General features: G+C 43.8%; 1 protein-coding gene across 4 annotated transcripts in view; it reads left to right on the top strand.

Moving 5' to 3' along the window:
* The first annotated feature begins 1,622 nt into the window (after positions 1-1,622).
* SNX10 (sorting nexin 10) overlaps positions 1,623-20,346 on the top strand; it is a 73,394-nt gene continuing 54,670 nt past the window's right edge. The window contains exon 1 of one of the 4 annotated variants that reach the window (XM_027102346.1): positions 1,623-1,910. The gene's annotated coding sequence lies outside the window, so the exon portion shown is untranslated. Of the gene's footprint in view, positions 2,038-20,346 lie in introns of all 4 variants that reach the window. The other 3 variants (XM_027102345.1, XM_027102347.1, XM_027102348.1) reach the window with 3 other exon arrangements.

Here is a 20,346-nt window from a genome sequence, read left to right as displayed (position 1 = left end):
GTCCCAGTTTTTTACCTGCCCACTGATAGTATAACAAAAAGTCACAATCTAAAAAAATTGGTGGTCACTTAGCTCAGTCCCCTGGATTCAGGTTGCACAGTACAATTCTTAAACTAGAAACACCACCTAGCAGCTACCCTGATGGAGTGGATTAAAATCCATTGCGTCATTCTATTCTGAATTCTTTTCATATTCTTCCTTTCTTTTAGGGCCATAATTCTAACAGATACTTAAACGACCTCCTATAGACTCTCTAAAGGTTTTTTTTTTTGCTGCTCTGCCCACATTTGTAAGGGTGTGCTCTTGATGATAGTAATCCAGAAAGATTTTAATTTTGCAGAAGCTCTTAGGATCTTAGACACATATTGCATTTTGTTTTCCAGTCAATGCTTTTCTTTGTGGAGCATAGGGAAAAGAATTTGAAAAATACACTTTAATTCGATTTTCAGAAGTGATCATGTTTACAGTCACTTGTGTGTTATAACTGGGGTGCAATTTTAGGAAATTAAACACAGGTGATTCAAGATTCAGCGATGCAATGTCAGGATCCAAGATATTAAGACACAACGTTGTAGATTTAGAAGTTTTGTTGTTAAGCCAATTGGGGTATGGAGGATAGACGTGTACATTTTCAGGTGGGCCTGTAATGGCCCTGAATGGTCATCAGAGCTGGCTGTGTCTAATGGGAAAATTCATGCTTAAATAATGAAATGTTAGGCTCCTGTTAAAAAAAGAGACAATAGGCTCCAAATGGAGTCACTTATGCTAAGCACTTCTGCGGAGACATCACCGAATGGGAACTTAGTACCTAACTTAATAGTAGTTTCAGCCTCTCCCAGTAAAGGAATGCAGTCAATCTGCAATTCCCTGGTCAGCACTGGCAAGGTGAATCTCCTTGATAGACCCCTGTCTTTTCCTAGAGAAACGACATGACCTTGCCATGACCAATCTGCTTTTTGCTGTGATAACTTCCTTGTCTTGCCTCCTTATGTCTGTAAAAGTCTTTCATTTTGTACAGCTCCTTAGAGCTCCCTCCTATCTGCTGGATTGGATGCTGCCCTATCACGAATCACTGAATAAAGCCAATAAAATCTTTAAAATGTACTCAGTGGAATTTTTTTTTTTAACACTACATTATTCTGCCATGTAGTCACCCATTAGCGGTTTAAGTGATTATTGCGGTTTTCCATGCAAACAGGTGGGTCAGATGCAGCCCAAGGTGCCACCTGGAAAATGGTTTACTGATTCAGGCTCCTTGCCAGACCTCTTTTCTTTCCCCCCAAAGTTTCCTTGTGAAAAATTTCAAACATACTGAAAAGTTGAAAGAATTTTTCAGTAAACATCCATACGCCCACCACCTACATTCTATCATCGACAGTCTACCGTTATCTACCATCCCTCTTCCTCATTCATCAATCCTCCCCTTAACTAAGGGGGCGGGGCGGGGTTAGCAAGCTGAAGGTGGCTTTCCAGTGGCGATTCCAAGGGCGCGACTCGCACCCCTTCAGCCTCAGCTTGGGGCCAAACACGGGTGCCTCCTCCGCAGCCCCGTTTCGCGGACGCGGGAAGGGGAAGCGGGAAGGGGAAGCGGGCTCCGAGCGCGCTGCGCCCCCCGGCGGCCGCTCGGCTCTCCTTAGCCCCTGGGGCCGAGGGGCCGCCTCCAGGTCCGCGGCAGGGGGCGGGGCGGGCCGGCGCCCGGCAGCACCTGGGCTGGGCGGTGCGGTGGCCAGGGAAGCGGGAGGCGGGCGCGGAGCGCGGGCGCGGGCGCGGGGCCGCTACGTGCGCTGGGAGCGCGGGGCTGCGCTCTTGTGCGCTCGCCGCCGCCTCCGACGCGCCTTTGAGTCAGCAAACTCCGCCGCCCGCCTGCCCGCCGGTCCTGCTGTGCCAGGCTCTGCCCGGAGGTGCAGCCCGTAAGTGACAGGAGACCTGCTAGGGAGGCCTCCCCTGCGCCGCCGGGGGGAGGATCGCTGCTGGGAGCGAGCCGGCCGCCCTTTCCTTTCCTTTTCCGAGGCGTGGGGCCCTTCCTGCTGCGACCAGGTGCCACTCCCTGCGGGCTGGGAAGAGGTTTGGGTCTCCTGGGATTGGAGCCGGGCGCTGCCTTCTTTCCTGCCGGGGAGGAGAAATTGGTCGGCCTGTTTGCCAGGGGAGGGCAAGGATCGGATCGATCTGGCTAAAAAGACACCCCGGGGAGAGGGTGGGGCAGAGGTGGAATCCTGGATGCTAGGAAAAGTGCTGAGGCACCTTACACCAGGCCGGGTTGTGGGTGGGTATTTTTTAATTCACGAAAGGGTAGCTTTGAGTTTAGAAATTGGGAGGGGTACGCAAGAGGGTTTTCGTGGGATTGTGGGATTGCGGGAAAAGGCCCGAGAGAAAATCCACGTTGACTGATTACTAGGTCTGGTGCCACGGGAAAGCAACAGCCTGTTTTTCAGTTCTGATGCATCATACTTCTTTTTTTAAAAAATTTAATTAATTTTTATACAGCAGATTCTTGTTCATTATCTATTTTATACATATTACTGTATATATGTCAATCAAAATCTCCCAATTCATCCCACCCCCCCACCCCGCCGCTTTCCCCCCTTGGTGTCCATACGTTTGTTCTCTGATGCATTATACTTCTGTAAGACGGTCTGCGGGTGATTGAGGGGAATGGTCACGGGGACGTAGAGCCACACGTCCTGCTTGAAAGGAAGGGCTTCTATTTCTGCAAGGCACGTTTACGTGTAAGAATAATGGAATTAGAAAGCAGGAAGGAGGCTTTCATGTGATCTTCAAACCTTTCATTTGAGGGATGGGAAACTAAGGCCTCTGGGAGGAGAGTCGTTCAGCTGTTCAGCCGGGTGGGAGAAGAAACAGGCCTAGATTCTGGCGGACTTCTGACTCCAGCGTTCTCCCGACACCAGCGTTCTCCCCACCCCTGGGGGCCTGAGGTGGGTGTAGGCTTGGAATACATAAACAACCTCTTCTCCCCTGGGAGTGGGCTGGGTGAGTGAAGCCACTGGGGAGAACTGGCTGCTGCATCCTTGGACCAAACTCAGCTGGGGTGCCTCAGTCTGAGAATGGAGGTGAGTGAGGTGCTTCTCCTGCTTCTACCATCCCTTCCAGTGATACCTAGTCCTAAGGCCTTTTTTTTTTTTTTTTTTTAAGGCATGGGAGATTTAAGGTTGCCTAATGGGACTGTTTTGAATAAAGACACAAAATAAAATACATCCAGAGGTAAATATATATAAAATGTGAAGTAAGGTGACTAGCACTGACCTGTATTTCACTGGATCACCCTGTTTCGCCTGCCGGTCTATTTTATTCTCATTTCCGAGGTGACTATTGCACTAGGGAGGAAATTGGTGTTGAGAGTGGGGACTTCTTGCTCAGGTGACACTGCTTCTCCCCAGATGTCTCTTGACTGACAGGCATTCTGCTTCTCCCCCCACCATACTGGGCTGTGGTAACTTCCTCTTGTTTTACTTAAGGGAAGGCCTCCCGGATCTTGGTATCCAAACATAGAAATAAACACCTTCATTCTTTCCCACATAGAAGTTTGTTGTTTAAAGACTAATGTTGTGTTCTACTGCAGCATTTCTACTTGATTTTGGAGCATTCTTTTTTCTTTTTTTTTTAACATCTTTATTGGAGTATAATTGCTTTACAATGGTGTGTTAGTTTCTGCTTTATAACAAAGTGAATCAGCTATACGTATACATGTATCCCCATATCTCCTCCCTCTTGCGTCTCCCTCCCACCCTCCCTTGGAACATTCTTAATAATAGCTCCTCTCAGCCTTAGGGTCTCTACTTTCATTTTAGAGGGCTCAGTTCGTTAGTTCAGCTCTTATGGGAAATGGCTTCTTTTTCCTCTTTTGGTGTCAGGGCTGTGGTTTAAGAACCACTTGCAAGGGGTTTAGAATTGACTGAGACCAGGGTCCAGCCTTTGCAGTCTTCCATTTCTAAGAGTGGCAAAGGAGGGCTTTTGGCCAAAGTCATGGTTGACCTCCATGGAGAATACCCCGCATTTTGAACTGTTATCACCAACATCTTTTTTTTTTTCTCTTAGAATCTAGTAGGTATGAATCAGCTTTTATGTTCTCTAAGCCCTGTTCAAACTAAGAGGTTATATGTGGTAGTGGTTACAGGTTCTGGTTTCAGACTCATTAGTGTTGAAATCTGGGATAATCATTTGCTAACTGAGGTACTGTCAGCAGGGCACTTAACTCTCAAAGTCTGATTTATCCTTTATTCAGAGATAAAAAAAAAGGAACTGATAATCCTTGCCTCCCAGAATTGTTCATAACATTAGTTGACATTTAATGAGCACTGATTATGTGCTAGGCATTGTGAAAAGAGTTTTTATGTGGCAGGCTCATTAATCCTTACAACAAACTTTTTTTTTTTTGTGAATGTTTGAAATTTATTTTTTTTTATACAGCAGGTTCTTATTAGTTATCTATTTTATACATATTAGTGTATACATGTCAATCCCAATCTCCCAATTCATCCCCCCCCACTGCCGCTCTCCCCCCTTGGTGTCTATACATTTGAATCCTTACAACAAACTTCTGAAGCAGATTCTGTTTACATCTGGGAGAAAATGAGTTATCAAGATATCTATGGCTTTCCTAAACTCTTCAGCTCACAATCTTAACCACCCAGCAAATGTGTCCCAGATTTCTATAATATGGAATAGTTATTTAGGGCTTAGTGTGTGCCAGGCCTGGTTTAAAATACCATATGTATATTAACAATCCTTCAGATAGGTATTGTTTTAACCCTCGCCTCCTTTTTTCTTTTCTTTCTTTCCTTTTTTTTTTTTTTTTTAATAACAGAAGAAGGAACAGGCACAGAGCCTAAGTCAATTAGTAAATGATGGAGCCATGATTTGAATGAGGCAGCCTGGCTCTGGAATGGGTACTTTCCCTCAGCCACTCCTCTGTGAATGTAGGTAAAGGGCTTAGCCAGACCTCAATCAAGGGCAGCTCTTAATTGGCATTTTCATTTATTTTTCCCTAAGTAACCACTTCCTCCTCCCAGTCTCTGCGGAGGAGATGCTTTTAGTTCTGGAAATGATTCAACTTCACTTAAGGTTTTGTGATTCTGCATACATTTCTGTTGTATTCTCTGTTATTTTTAAAAAGCTTAGGTCTCAGTGATCTTGACCCTGGGAATACAGAGATAGGCTTTAGGGAGTCTGTGAACTCCCTGAAAATGTATGATTTCATACTCTTGTGCAAGAGTATATTATTCTGGGGGTGAGAATGCACAACTTACTTTAGATTCTTAAAGGGTCACCCATGGTAGAAAGAAAGCTTAGTAATGACTATTCTAGTCCAATAATCTCGTTTTACAAATGAGGCAGCCGAGGCCCAGTGGAGAGGCAGCATAGTTTAATCTGAACTATGCAGCTAATTAGAAGTAGGAAGGGGACTAAAACTCAGGTCTCCTGACTTCCAGTCTCATATTCTTTCCATCACACCCCAATACCTCCTTTTGGAATGAGTGGTGCCAGGTGAATAAATTACGAAATGCCAAAAGACGCCCAACTCTCCCACTAGGCTTCCCCACTGTGGGAGAGACCAGCAAAGCTTCCTGGAAGCGCTATCAAAATATATCATCCTTGGCATGCCATCTTGTTAGCTGAACCACTCTACAGGGATTTAGGATGGGAATCTACAATGCTGAAAAATACAAGCCAAGAGGATAAAATTTGGGGAAAAGACTTGGAAAGAGTCAGAACATGCATTGGTTGAGGCACAAGGAGGCCGTTTAGGGCTCTTGGTAGAATTGTAGTGTTGGAAAGATTTTGCTGAGAGATTTGTAAATTCAAGCAAAATTCCAGTAAGTCTGAGATTAAGGGTAGGATGTGAATCACTGGGAAGCCAGGCCACCTCTTAGCCAAAGCTTGATGCCCCAGTGACTAAATAGGACTAATATTTAGTCTTATTACAAAGGTTTAGTCCTAAACCTCATTAATATCAGGTAAGTGTGGATTAAAAGCAGCCATGGTGGGACTTCCCTGGTGGCGCAGAAGTTAAGACTCCGCGCTTCCAGTACAGGGGCCTGGGTTCGATCCCTGGTTAGGGAACTAGATCCTGCATGCCACAACTAAAGATCCCGCACGTGGCAATGAAGATCCCGTGTGCTGCAACTAAGATCTGGTTCAGCCAAATAAATTTTAAAAATTTTTAAAAAAAAGAAAGAAAAAAGCAACCATGGTGAGGGCATGGGAAAATAGATTGTCACCATATACTTCTCTGGGGAGTGTAAATTGGTACAACTTTTTGGAAAGGCACTTTGGCAGTATTTATAACATTTACAACTTTGCATACTTTCTGATGTATCAGTTCCCCTTCTAGGACTTTATCCCTCGGAAATACTTGCCTCCTTGAACAAAGGAGGAAATTGCTATAAATGAGCTGATATGGAGAATATCTATTATATATTAAGTAATGAAAGCAAAGTACAGAGCCGTAGGTATATTATGATCTCATTTTTGGGGGGAAAAAATAGTCTATAAGGATATGCCCCTAATCTGTAGACAGTGATTATGTTTGGGCAGTGGAATTGAAAGGGGTTGGTAGTATAGAGGATTTCATCAGTAGATTCCTATTTTTAAAAATCTTGTAAACTTTGGGGCTTCCCTGGTGGCGCAGTGGTTGAGAGTCCGCCTGCCGATGCAGGGGACACGGGTTCACGCCCCGGTCCAGGAAGATCCCACATGCCGCAGAGCGGCTGGGCCCGTGAGCCATGGCCGCTGAGCCTGCGCATCCGGAGCCTGTGCTCCGCAACGGGAGAGGCCACAACAGTGAGAGGCCCGTGTACCGCCAAAAAAAAAAAAAAAAAACTTCTAATTTTGAAATGATTTTAACCTTACAGAACAATGACCAAAAGTAATAAATTTTTTTTTTTTGGCCTTTTTATGCTTCCCTGATTCCACTGAGGCTCCTGCAGCATTTGGCCAAAGGTCCCTGGGCATCAGAGAAAACATGGAAGGACGCACGCAACTCAAGCCTCGGGGGCCCAGAACCTTAAAGGGCTGTCATCAGTGTAGGGCACCTGTCCCTGCTGAACCAAGCAAGCTGGGGTGGATGTCCCTTCAGTCTTTTCAATGCATTCCTCTGGTGCTTAGATGTTAAATAGTAAAATTAGACTATCTTTAGTTTTGGAGAAGAAAGACACATTCTCTTCTAACCTAGGTGTCATCTGAGGGCCTGCCAGTCCTTGTTCCTTAGAGAACCAATTAACCTTGGTGAGAACCCACGAGCCCATGGCCCAGGGAATTCCAAAGGCCTCCCAGGTTTGCTGCTAATTCCCTGGGCTGTGTGTTGGGGGAGGGCTCACGTGTTCTTCCTGGTTTACCTTGGTGACAGCCCTGACATGTTGATGGAGAAATCCACCCCACCACGTGCTTTGCTGGTTCAGAGGACTTTGCTAAGCTAGTGGAGCAGTCACCTTGCGGGGCTCCTGACCTTCCACTTTCTCCTGGGTCCCTCTCTCGGTCTTTAGCCCTGCCCCTCCCCCTCCTCCCTTTCCCATGAGCTCCAGGGTCTTTTCTCTTTATTTTGATGACTGTGGATGCTCCCCAGTTCCTCTCAGACTTACAAACCCAAATGGTTCCAAGTGCGGAACAGAGCAGGGGGCATTGTACGTAGGGAAACTATGCTGCTTAGAAATTATAAACACAATACACAGGAAGGAGGTTTCTATTACTGATAATTATCCTCCCCTTTCTCACTGACACAGTGGCTCTGTTTGCTGTAGAGTGGCATTTGGGACAGCTGAGGAGAATGCAGGTGTTCCCACAGCCCTGGGTTCTGGTGTCTCAGAGCAGGAGACGTGGAGCCTTTCTGTGGGCTATCCCTGGGTGATCAGACCCCGGGAATCGGGACTCCTTCTGCCCGGTTGCACGTGAAAATTCCTACACCAGGAAATCAACTTAACCTTTTACAGGGAGGCACAGACTGGTCGCTGGCTTTCTGTAGCCAGCTCATTTCCCTGACGGTTGGGAAACCTTGAAAAAATGTGACCTCTGTTTTGAGAACTTCGCCGAACTGAGTCTGTGGACAGATATGAGTCAGATGCCTAGGATTGCAGTCAGTGCTTCGGGCAGATAGTTTAAGGAATAATAAGTTTGGCATTTTACTCACTTTTAAAAGGACTTTCTCTATGTCTTATCTCAGCCTTCTTGGGTCAAGGCCAGGCATTGGACACCCCTGGGTAAGTGTGTGCCGCAGGGAATGGCCAAGGTGTGTGCTTCACTGCGTGGGCTGTTTCAGAGCATATAGATTTAAAATATTCTGCTCCTGTAAATATTACTGTCCCACCTGACAAATCAGATACTTGAAGGGAACATTTTAAAAAAGGCACAGTGCTCTGTGATCATCAGGAAGAGACCTCAGCATTTCCCCCTTCAAGGGTCTTGGAAGAATCTAGACAATAATGAGCAGTGACAGTAGCTGACACAGTGAGCTCCAGGTGCGTACCTCCACATTCGCTCATGTGATCTATCTTTACAGTGGATCCATGAAGCAGGCTCTTATCCTCATTTTACAGATGAGGAAGCTAAGGCACAGAGACGTGAAAGAATTTCCCTGGGCAAGAGGCAGAATAAGAATTTGCAGCCAGGCTTTTTGGCATTCACTGTGCCCTTCCTACTCCTGTTAGGGGGACACTCTTGCTCAAAAGTGAAATCTCCCTTCTTGCTGGCCCCTCAGATGACTTGCCAGTTCTTCCTATCTGGACTGATGTCACGTTGGGCAGAGTTGACTTGACCAGTAGATCACTACCCCTGGTGCTGCTGTCTTCCCATGTAATTGAACTTGCCTCCCCAGTGGCAGTTCTTTGTGACAGAGGTGGCGAGCTTGGTGGGAAGACTATTTCCAGTGTGTTGCAGTGATTTCCTTTTTGAAAGAGAATTTATCACTGAGTTTAAAAGGGGAACATTTAATGCTGACTTTTGTCTCCAATTTGCATGCCTGTACCCTTTTCTTATCTCAGCCCCAAACTGTTCTCCAGGTGCCTGAAGACTGTTCCATGTGGATGTCCATCATCATCCTAGCTTGTTCCCAACTGAACTCAGCTTCTTTCTCTCTTACCTCTAAAAACAGACCTCCTTTCCAACTTCCCCATTGCCTACGACCCCAGCCTTCTTCCAGTCACCCGGTTGGTGAGTCATCCTTGACTCCCTTTCTTCCATCATGCTCTGTCTTCAAGTTATTCTTGTTACGTACATCTTTTTCAATAAACTTGATTTTTTTTTTTGGCTGCACAGCTTGTGGGATCTTAGTTCCCCGACCAGGGATTGAACTGGGGCCCCCTGCAGTGGAAGCACAGAGTCCTAACCACTGGACCACCAGGGAAGTCCCTAATAGACTTGATTTTTTTTTTGGTTGCTATTTATTTATTTATTTTTAAGTGACCATTTCGTATTTATTTATTTATGGCTGCGTTGGGTCTTCGTTGCTGCGCGCGGGCTTCCTCTAGTTGCTGCGAGAGGGGGCTACTCTTCGTTGCAGTGCACGGGCTTCTCATTGCGGTGGCTTCTCTTGTTACGGAGCGTGGGCTCTAGGCGCATGGGCTTCAGTAGTTGTGGCGCACGGGCTTAGCTGTTACGCGGCATGTGGGATCTTCCTGGACCAGGGCTCGAACCCAAGTCCGTTGCATTGGCAGGCGGATTCTTAACCACTGCGCCACCAGGGAAGTCCCTAGACTTGATTTTTGAGAGCAGTTTTAGGTTCACAGCAAAACTGAGGGAAAATACAGAGACATCCTATGTCCTGCCTACCTCCCCTCTCCCATTATCAACTTCAGCATCAGAGTGTACATATGTCATTACAGTCAATGAACCTGTACTGACACATCATTGTCACCAAAGTCCACACTTTACACTGAGGTTCATTTAACTCATAGTGTTGTACACTCTGGATTTTGACAAGTATATGATGTGTCCACCATTATAGTATCACACGGAATGATTTCACTGCCCTCCAAATCCTCTGGGCTCTGCTTCTTGTTATTTTCAAATGCGCTTGGCCATCCCCCCTCCCACCTTGAGTTCATGATCTCTTCTGCTGGCCGGTGCATTCCAGCAGCCCTGTGATGAAGCTCACGGCCTATCAATCCATCTTCCACCCCATCCCCAGATGAGTCATCACCATCGTGGCAGGCTTCCGTGTACTACACCCCTGCCTTCTAACAGAAGTCAGCATTCCTCCTCTCATCATTCAGGACTTCCCCATCCTAGGATGCCCACTGAAGCTCTTCCAGACTTACCTCCTTGTGATATTCTGCCAACACAGTCCCTTCACTCTTGGTTGACTGGACCCCTAGGTATACTGAAAGTGGTGGTGCTGCTGCTTTTTTTAATTTTTGGACATGCCATGTGGCTTGTGGGATCTTAGTTCCCCAACCGGGGATCGAACCCGTGCCCCCTGCAATGGAAGCTCGGCGTCCTAACCACCGGACCGCCAGGGAAGTCCCATGTGGTGCTGCTTCTTAATCACCCCAGGCTGGTCCTGTTTTCTCTTCTTGTCCTCATGCAAGCATCGAGGCCTCATCAAGTGCTACGTTCTTTGTGAAGCTTCTCTCTCTCCACTGTCCTCCTTCCTGTAATCCTGTTACCAGTGCTGTTTTTTTTGGCACATACAGTGAACTTTGCATTAGAAGCAAACTGTTTCATATCTGTGTCTGGACATCTTTAGGTCTTAGAACTCAGGGAGTGTGACTTAACCCTCGCCAGGACCAATCCTAGAACCATCACACAGTGGGCTCTCAGTGATTGCTCATTGAATTGGATTTTTGTTGTCCTCTAGTTATTCTTGGGGGTCCTCCTTTATAGCTAAATGACCCTAAAGAGGTCATATGAAGGCACTACACTTCTCTCAACATTACCTCCTTTCTGAGGATGAAAAAGTCATTTCCAGATGTTTGGTTGTTGGCTTTCCCAGTTCATGTATAGACAGAACCCTGCCCCCAATCTGACATCCCTAAAGCATTTGAGACATTAATAACTCAATGTGTTGGTTGATATTCTCCACTCATTGCTATCTTTTAAGCATTTATCTCTAAGCATGTAGCTTGGATACCGTGTTAGATGTAGGCAGGTACCGTGTGGTACCTAGCTGGGTTTGGACCCTGGCTCCTTCACTTACTAGCTGCGTGACCTTGGACGCTATTTCCATATTGGGGCTATCTTGAGGATGAGATGAGATCTTTCATGTTATAGTCTTTGTACAGTGTCTGGTGCCATAGTTAACAATCAGTTATTTTTTGTTGGGTTGCTGTTTTTGATTATGAATGGTGTATCTTTAACATCATTCTCCAGTCTCATCCTCCACAGTCTAGTGGAGTTAGGTCAGGAGGAAAGAGAGAAAACAATAGAGGACGGCACATGGCCTTCAAGACATTCCATCCTGGACTGTTGCTGGATAAATGCTTTCTTTTCTCCCAAGGTGAAGGAGTAACCATGAGCAGAGGTGGGCTGCAGGAGGGGCCGGGAACGTGTTCTCTGTCCATCCTCCCAGCCCACGTGGTTGGACTGCTGAGAAACTTGATGGTGATGCAGAAAGGGAGAGAATTAGCTGGGACTAATTCAATCAAACTTAATTGACCCTATTTAACAAAATTTTTTTAATTTAATTTTTTTATACAGCAGGTTCGTATTCGTTATCAATTCAATACACATCAGTGTATACATGTCAATCCCAATCTCCCAATTCATCCCACCACGACCCCCACCACTCCGCCGCTTTCCCCCTTAGTGTCCATACGTTTGTTCTCTACATCTGTGTCTCTGTTTCTGCCCTGCAAACTGGTTCATCTGTACCATTTTTCTAGATTCCACATATATGCGTTAATATACGATATTTGTTTTTCTCTTTCTGACTTACTTCACTCTGTATGACAGTCTCTAGATCCATCCATGTCTCAGCAAATGACCCAATTTCGTTCCTTTTTATGACTGAGTAATATTCCATTGTATACATGTACAACATCTTCTTAATCCATTCGTCTGTCGATGGGCATTTAGGTTGCTTCCATGAGCTGGCTGTTGTAAATAGTGCTGCAATGAACATTGGGGTGCAATTGTCTTTTTGAATTATGGTTTTCTCTGGGTATATGCCCAGTACTGGGATTGCTGGGTCATATGGTAATTCTATTTTTAGTTTTTTAAGGAACCTCCATACTGTTCTCCATAGTGGCTGTATGAATTTACATTCCCACCAACAGTGCAAGAGGGTTCCCTTTTCTCCACACCCTTTCCAGCATTTGTTGGTTGTAGATTTTCCAATGATGCCCATTATAACTGGTGTGAGGTGATACCTCATTGTAGTTTTAATTTGCATTTCTCTAATAATTAGTGATGTTGAGCAGCTTTTCATGTGCTTCTTGGCCATCTGTATGTCTTCTTTGGAGAAACGTCTATTTAGGTCTTCTGCCCATTTTTGGATTGGGTTGTTCGTTTTTTTAATATTGAGCTGCATGAGCTGTTTATATATTTTGGAGATTAATCCTTTGTCCACTGATTTGTTTGCAAATATTTTTTCCCATTCTGAGAGTTGTCTTTTCGTCTTGTTTATAGTCTCCTTTGCTGTGCAAAAGCTTTGAAGTTTCATTAGGTCCCATTTGTTTATTTTTGTTTTTATTTCCATTACTCTAGGAGGTGGATCAAAAAAGATCTTGCTGTGATTTATGTCATAGAGTGTTCTTCCTATGTTTTCCTCTAAGGGTTTTATAGTGTCCAGTCTTACATTTAGATCTCTAATCCATTTTGAGTTTATTTTTGTGTATGGTGTTAGGGAGTGTTCTAATTTCATTCTTTTTTTTCTTTTTTTTTTTCTTTTTTTGCGGTACGCGGGCCTCTCACTGTTGTGGCCTCTCCCGTTGCGGAGCACAGGCTCCAGATGCACAGGCTCAGCAGCCATGGCCACGGGCCTAGCCGCTCCACGGCATGTGGGGTCTTCCTGGACCGGGGCATGAACCTGTGTCCCCTGCATCAGCAGGCGGACTCTCAACTACTGCGTCACCAGGGAAGCCCCTAATTTCATTCTTTTACATGTAGCTGCCTAGTTTTCCCAGCACCACTTATCGAAGAGACTGTCTTTTCTCCATTGTATATCCTTGCCTCCTTAGTCATAGATTAGTTGACCATAGGTGTGTGGGTTTCTCTCTGGGCTTTCTATCTTGTTCCATTGATCTATGTTTCTGTTTTTGTGCCAGTACCATATTGTCTTGATTACTGTAGCTTTATAGTATAGTCTGAAGTCAGGGAGTCTGATTCCTCCAGCTCTGTTTTTTTCCCTCAAGACTGCTTTGCCTATTCGGGGTCTTTTGTGTTTCCCTTCAAATTTTAAGATTTTTTGTTCTAGTTCCGTAAAAAATGCCATTGGTAATTTGATAGGGATTGCATTGAATCTGTAGATTGCTTTGGGTAGTATAGTCATTTTCACAATATTGATTCTTCCAATCCAAGAACATGGTATATCTCTCCATCTGTTGGTATCATCTTTAATTTCTTTCATCAGTGTCTTATAGTTTTCTGCATACAGGTCTTTTGTCTCCCTAGGTAGGTTTATTCCTAGGTATTTTATTCTTTTTGTTGCAGTGGTAAATGGGAGTGTTTCCTTAATTTCTCCTGCAGATTTTTCATCGTTAATATATACGAATGCAAGAGATTTCTGTGCATTAATTTCGTATCCTACGACTTTACCAAATTCATTGATTAGCTCTAGTAGTTTTCTGGTGGCACCTTTAGGATTCTCGATGTATAATATCATGTCATCTGCAAACAGTGACAGTTTTACTTCTTCTTTTCCAATTTGTACTCCTTTAATTTCTTTTTCTTCTCTGATTGCCGTGGCTAGGACTTCCAAAACTGTTGAATAATAGTGACGAGAGTGGACATCCTTATCTTGTTCCTGATCTTAGAGGAAATGCTTTTAGTTTTTCACCATTGAGAATGATGTTTGCTATGGTTTGTCGTATATGGACTTTATTATGTTGAGGTAGGTTCCCCCTATGCCCACTTTCTGGAGAGTTTTTATCATAAATGGGTGTTGAATTTTGTTGAAAGCTTTTTCTGCATCTATTGAGATGATCATATGGTTTTTATTCTTCAATTTGTTAATATGGTTTATCACATTGATTGATTTGAGTATATTGAAGAATCCTTGCATCCCTGGGATAAATCCCACTTGATCATGGTGTATGATGCTTTTAATGTGTTGTTGGATTCTGTTTGTTAGTATTTTGTTGAGGATTTTTGCATGTATATTCATCAGTGATATTGGTCTGTAATTTTCTTTTTTTGTAGTATCTTTGTCTGGTTTTGGTATCAGGTGATGGTGGCCTTATAGAATGAGTTTGGGAGTATTCCCTCCTCTGCAATTTTTTGGAAGAGTTTGAGAATGATGGGTGTTAGCTGTTTTCTAAAAGTTTGATAGAATTCACCTGTGAAGCCATCTGGTCCTGGACTTTTGTTTCTTGGAAGATTTATTTTGTTTGTTTGTTTGTTATTTTGCGGTACGTGGCCCTCTCACTGTTGTGGCCTCTACTGTTGCGGAGCACAGGCTCCGGACGTGCGGGCCCAGCGGCCATGGGTCACGGGCCCAGCCGCTCCGCAGCATATGGGATCTTCCCGGACTGGGGCACGAACCAGCGTCCCCTGCATCGGCAGGTGGACTCTCAACCACTGTGCCACCAGGGAAGCCCTCTTGAAAGATTTTAAATCACGATTTCAAATTCATTACTTGTGATTAGTGTTCATATTTTCTGTTTCTTCCTGGTTCAGTCTTGGGAGGTTATACCTTTCTAAGAATTTATCTATTTCTTCCAGGTTGTCGATTTTATTGGCATAGAGTTGCTTGTAGTAGTCTCTTAGGATGCTTTGTATTTCTGCAGCGTCTGTTGTAACTTCTCCTTTTTCATTTCTAATTTTATTGATTTGAGTCCTGTCCCTCTTTTTCCTGATGAGTCTGGCTAATGCTTTATCAATTTTGTTTATCTTCTCAAAGAACCAGCTTTTAGTTTTATTGATCTTTGCTATTGTTTTCTTTGTTTCTATTTCATTTATTTCTGCTCTGATCTTTATGATTTCTTTCCTTCTGCTAACTTTGGGTTTTGTTTGTTCTTCTTTCTCTAGTTCGCTGAGGTGTAAGGTTAGATTGTTTATTTGAGATTTTTCTTGTTTCTTGAGGTAGGCTTGTATAGCTATAAACTTCCCTCTTAGAACTGCTTTTGCTGCATCCCACAGGTTTTGGATTGTCGTGTTTTGTCATTTGTCTCTAGGTATTTTTTTTATTTCCTCTTTGATTTCTTCAGTGTTCTCTTGGTTATTTAGTAATGTAGTGTTTAGCCTCCAAGTGTTTGTGTTTTTTACATTTTTTCCCCTGTAATTCATTTCTAATCTCATAGCATTGTGGTCAGAAAAGATGCTTGATATGATTTCAACTTTCTTAAATTTACTGAGGCTTGATTTATGACTCAAGATGTGATCTATCCTGGAGAATGTTCCATGCACACTTGAGAAGAAAGTGTAATCTGCTGTTTTTGGATGGAATGTCCTATAAATATCAAGTAAATCTATCTGGTTTATTGTGTCATTTATAGCTTCTGTTTCCTTATTTATTTTCATTTTGGATGATCTGTCCATTGGTATAAGTGAGGTGTTAAAGTCCCCCACTATTATTGTGTTACTGTCGATTTCCTCTTTTACAGCTGTTAGCAGTTGCCTTAAGTATTGAGGTGCTCCTATGTTGGGTGCATATATATTTATAATTGTTATATCTTCTTCTTGGATTGATCCCTTGATCACTATGCAGTGTCCTTCCTTGTCTCTTGTAACATTCTTTATTTTAAAGTCTATTTTATCTAATATGAGTATTGCTGCTCCAGCTTTCTTTTGAGTTCCATTTGCATGGAATATCTTTTTCCATCCACTCACTTTCAATCTGAGTGTGTCCCTAGGTCTGAAGTGGGTCTCTTGTAGACAGCACATATATGGGTCTTGTTTTTGTGTCCATTCAGCAAGCCTGTGTCTTTTGGTTGGAGCATTTAATCCATTCATGTTTAAGGTAATTATCGATATGTATGTTCCTGTGACTATTTTCTTAATTGTTTTGGGTTTGTTTTTGTAGGTCCTTTTCTTCTCTTGTGTTTCCCACTTAGAGAAGTTCCTTTAGCATTTGTTGTAGAGCTGGTTTGGTGGTGCTGGATTCTCTTAGCTTTTGCTTGTCTGTAAAGCTTTTGATTCCTCCATCGAATCTGAATGAGATTCTTGACGGGTAGAGTAATGTTGGTTGTAGGTACTTCCCTTTCATCACCTTAAGTATATCATACCACTCCCTTCTGGCTTGTAGAGTTTCTGCTGAGAAATCAGCTGTTAACCTTATGGGAGTTCCCTTGTATTTGTCGTTTTTCCCTTGCTGCTTTTAATAATTTTTCTTTGTCGTTAATTTTTGCCAATTTGATTACTATGTGTCTCGGCATGTTTCTTCTTGGGTTTATCCTGTATGGGACTCTCTGCGCTTCCTGGACTTGGGTGGCTATTTCCTTTCCCATGTTAGGGAAGTTTTTGACTATAATTTCTTCAAATATTTTCTTGGGTCCTTTCTCTCTCTCTTCTCCTTCCGGGACCCCTATAATGTGAATGTTGTTGTGTTTAATGTTGTCCCAGAGGTCTCTTAGGGCTGTCTTCGTTTCTTTGCATTCCTTTTTCTTTATTCTTTTCTGCAGCAGTGAATTTCACCATTCTGTCTTCCAGGTCACTTATCTGGTCTTCTGCCTCAGTTATTCTGCTATTGATTCCTTCTAGTGGAGTTTTCATTTCAGTTATTGTATTGTTCATCTCTGTTTGTTTGTTCTTTAATTCTTGTAGGTCTTGTTAAAGATTTCTTGCATCTTCTCGATCTTTGCCTCCATTCTTTTTCTGAGGTCCTGGATCATCTTCACTATCATTATCCTGAATTCTTTTTCTGGAAGGTTGCCTATCTCCACTTCATTTAGTTGTTTTTCTGGGGTTTTATCTTGTTCCTTTATCTGGTACATAGCCCTCTGCCTTTTCATCTTGTCTATCTTTCTGTGAATGTGGTTTTTGTTCCACAGGCTGTAGGATTGTAGTTCTTCTTACTTCTGCTCTGTGCCCTCTGGTGGTTGAGTCTCTCTAAGAGGCCTGTGCAAGTTTCCTGATGGGAGGGACTGGTGGTGGGTAGAGCTGACTGTTGCTCTGGTGGGCAGAGCTCAGTAAAACTTTAATCCACTTGACTGTTGATGGGTGGGGCTGGGTCCCTCTCTGCTGGTTGTTTGTCCTGAGGCAACACAACAGTGGAGCCTACCTGGTCTCTTTGGTGGGGCTAATGGCGGACTCTGGGAGGGCTCATGCCAAGGAGTACTTCCCAGAAATTCTGCTGCCAGTGTCCTTGTCCCCACGGTGAGACACAGTCACCCCCCGCCTCTGCAGGAGACCCTCCAACACTAGCAGGTAGGTCTGGTTCAGTCTCTTATGGTATCACTGCTCCTTCCCCCTGGGTCCTGGTGTGCACCCTACTTTGTGTGTGCCCTCCAAGAGTGGAGCCTCTGTTTCTCCCAGTTCTTTCGAAGTCCTGCAATCAAATCCCAGTAGGCTTTAAAGTCTGATTCTCTAGGAATTCCTCCTCCCGTTGCTGGACCCCCAGCTTGGGAAGCCTGATGTGGGGCTCAGAACCTTCACTCCAGCAGGTGGACTTCTGTGGTATAAGTGTTCTCCATTCTGAGTCACCCACCCAGCAGTTATGGGATTTGATTTTACTGTGATTGTGCCCCTCCTACCATCTCACTGTGGTTTCTCCTTTGTCTTTGGATGTGGGGTATCTTTTTTGGTGAGTTCCAGTGTCTTCCTGTCGATGATTGTCCAGCAGCTAGTTGTGATTCTCAATTAACCCATTTTTTATTGGGCACTTACTATATGCCAATCATTCTGCTTAGTGCTAAGGTTATAAAGTGTGAATGATTTAGACAAGTCCCTGACCTCATGGCACTTCTGAGAGGACAGGCAATAAACAAGAAGGTAAATTAATAGATAAAAATAATACAGACTATGATACATTCTAGGGAAAAAAAAAAAATAAAAGGATAGGGCATTACTGGGGAAATTTGCTTTAGTGGGTGGTCAGGCAAGGCTCCTCTGAGGAGGTATCATTTAAACCAAGTAGCCACCTTGGTGGGTTGAGCCGGGGAGGTGGGGGGATGTCAGAGGGAACAAGAGGTGCAAAGGGCCTGAGGGGGGAGTTTTAGAAATTACCTGGTTAGCGTGAATTCAAAGTGTGATGGTGCAGAAGAGCTGGGGTTGGTTGGAGAACCAAAGGGTGTGGTGTATAGGGATTGTGCAGACACAGACCCTGTCCTCTGGACAGTGATTTTCAAAAATTTTCTACCATCAATACACTTGAAGGGGCATGCTATGCACTCCTGGGGTGGCACTGTTGGGGGGTGGGTGATGGGGAATGCTGGGGTATGTGTGATTTGAAAAGAGCCCTCCATAATTTAAATATAACTCACCTTCTCCCCCTCCATAAATTGAGAAGTACTGCTCTTGATGACCCACTCAGAAGCCTTGGGATCTGGGGACATTTACATCTCTTACTTTTCAATTAAATTTTGCAGGGTTATGTAGGCACACTGTAGAAACACGGAATTCTGTCTGTTGCTGAGAACATTGGCAGGGACGTTTGAGGATGAGTCACTGTTTAATTGGATCACTGTGTGGCCCATTTAAATAAATAAATACTGTTTTTTGAAAAGAAAAGTTATTCACGTTCTTTGGACATTATTCGGAAATGCCTTTGGAGATGTCCTTTAAGATTTTAATGCATGTGGATGTTGTCGTTTTGTGGAGAGAGGCAGTGGAGCAGAGAGGAGAGAACAGCTTCAGGAGTCCTCAGTGTGAGTCTGGACCACACAGTGCAGCTTTGGGTGGTCGTTTGCCCTCTCTGGGTATTGGCTTGGGAAGTTCTCTTCTGTAAAATAAGACAGATAAGTCCTGTGCTGCCTGTCTCACTGATTGTCATGGGACAATGTTTTATAAACTGCAAAGTATCAGAAAATAAAAGTTTCTGTATAAAAATTAAAATTTGTTTGCATATGTTATGGCCAGTAGCACATTATAACCAGGATATAATCCAAGACCATAGAAAATAACTTTTCACTGCTCATAGTTGACTGGTCTCTAGAATAATCTAAAGGAGCATATTTTTATAACTTTGCAGTAGGAATGGGCTTTCTAAGTATGGTACAAAACTTAGAAGACATAAGGAAAAGATTGATAAAATTCATTGCTTCAAAACAGTTGGCATAGCAAAAGCCCTGTAAGCAAAACAAAAGACAGATTACAAATGGAAGAATATATTTGCGCTTCATGTTATGCATTTAGGGATTAATTTCCCTAATACGTAAAGAATTACAAATCAATGAGGAAAAGAACAGAACTCTATAGGAAAATGGTCAAAGGATATGAACAAACAATCCATATAAAATAAATTAGTGGCTCCTAAACACATGAAGAATGCTTGACCTCACACACAATTTAAAAAATACCAACTGAAGTGCATTGAAATATACTACATTTCACCTATCTGGGGTTGGCAAAAATAAAGGATCTTGATAACCATCCGTGTTAGGGAAGATGTGGGAAAACAGAACTCATATATACACACTTGGCAAATGTGTATTAGTTCCCCACAGAGGGCATGTTGCCAGTATCAGAGTTAATAATTCACATGGCCTTGCTTGACTCAGACATTCCACTTATAGAAATGTATCCCTCAGACAAATTCACAGGTATTCGCTGAGCACTGTTTCTAATAGCAAAAGAGTATCTATCCGTGGGGGCTGGTGAAATGAATTATGCTGTGGCCGCACAGTGGAATAGTACACAAAAAGAGAACCAGGATGCTCTGTGGATAGCTGTGGAGCAGTCTATGCTGTTAAGTAAAGAGGGAGGCATGGGAAGGACTGTATGTGATGCTACCATTTACAGAAAAGAAGGCAGGGGAGGTAATAAACAGGAGTATATTCTACTTGCAGATGCATAAAATTTCCCTGGAAGGATACCAAAGATGACTAAGAGGCAGAAGAGAGAGAGTGAGAACGTTTATTCTTGACCCTTTTGCATTTTTTTTTACATTTTGAAACAAATGTTGTTTTCAAAAATAATAAAAGTAGGGGCTTCCCTGGTGGCGCAGTGGTTGAGAGTCCGCCTGCCGATGCAGGGGACACGGGTTCGTGCCCCGGTCCGGGAAGATCCCACATGCCGCGGAGCGGCTGGGCCCGTGAGCCATGGCTGCTGAGCCTGCGCGTCCGGAGCCTGTGCTCCGCAACGGGA

The sequence above is a fragment of the Aethalodelphis obliquidens genome, unplaced genomic scaffold (assembly GCF_003676395.1).
Source record: "Aethalodelphis obliquidens isolate GAN/ISIS:26980383/991018 unplaced genomic scaffold, ASM367639v1 scaffold5, whole genome shotgun sequence".
In the NCBI taxonomy this organism is placed as follows: Eukaryota; Metazoa; Chordata; class Mammalia; order Artiodactyla; family Delphinidae; genus Aethalodelphis; species Aethalodelphis obliquidens.
The sequence above is the reverse complement of the archived record's forward strand: the minus strand, read 5'-3'. Positions and strand labels throughout refer to the sequence as shown.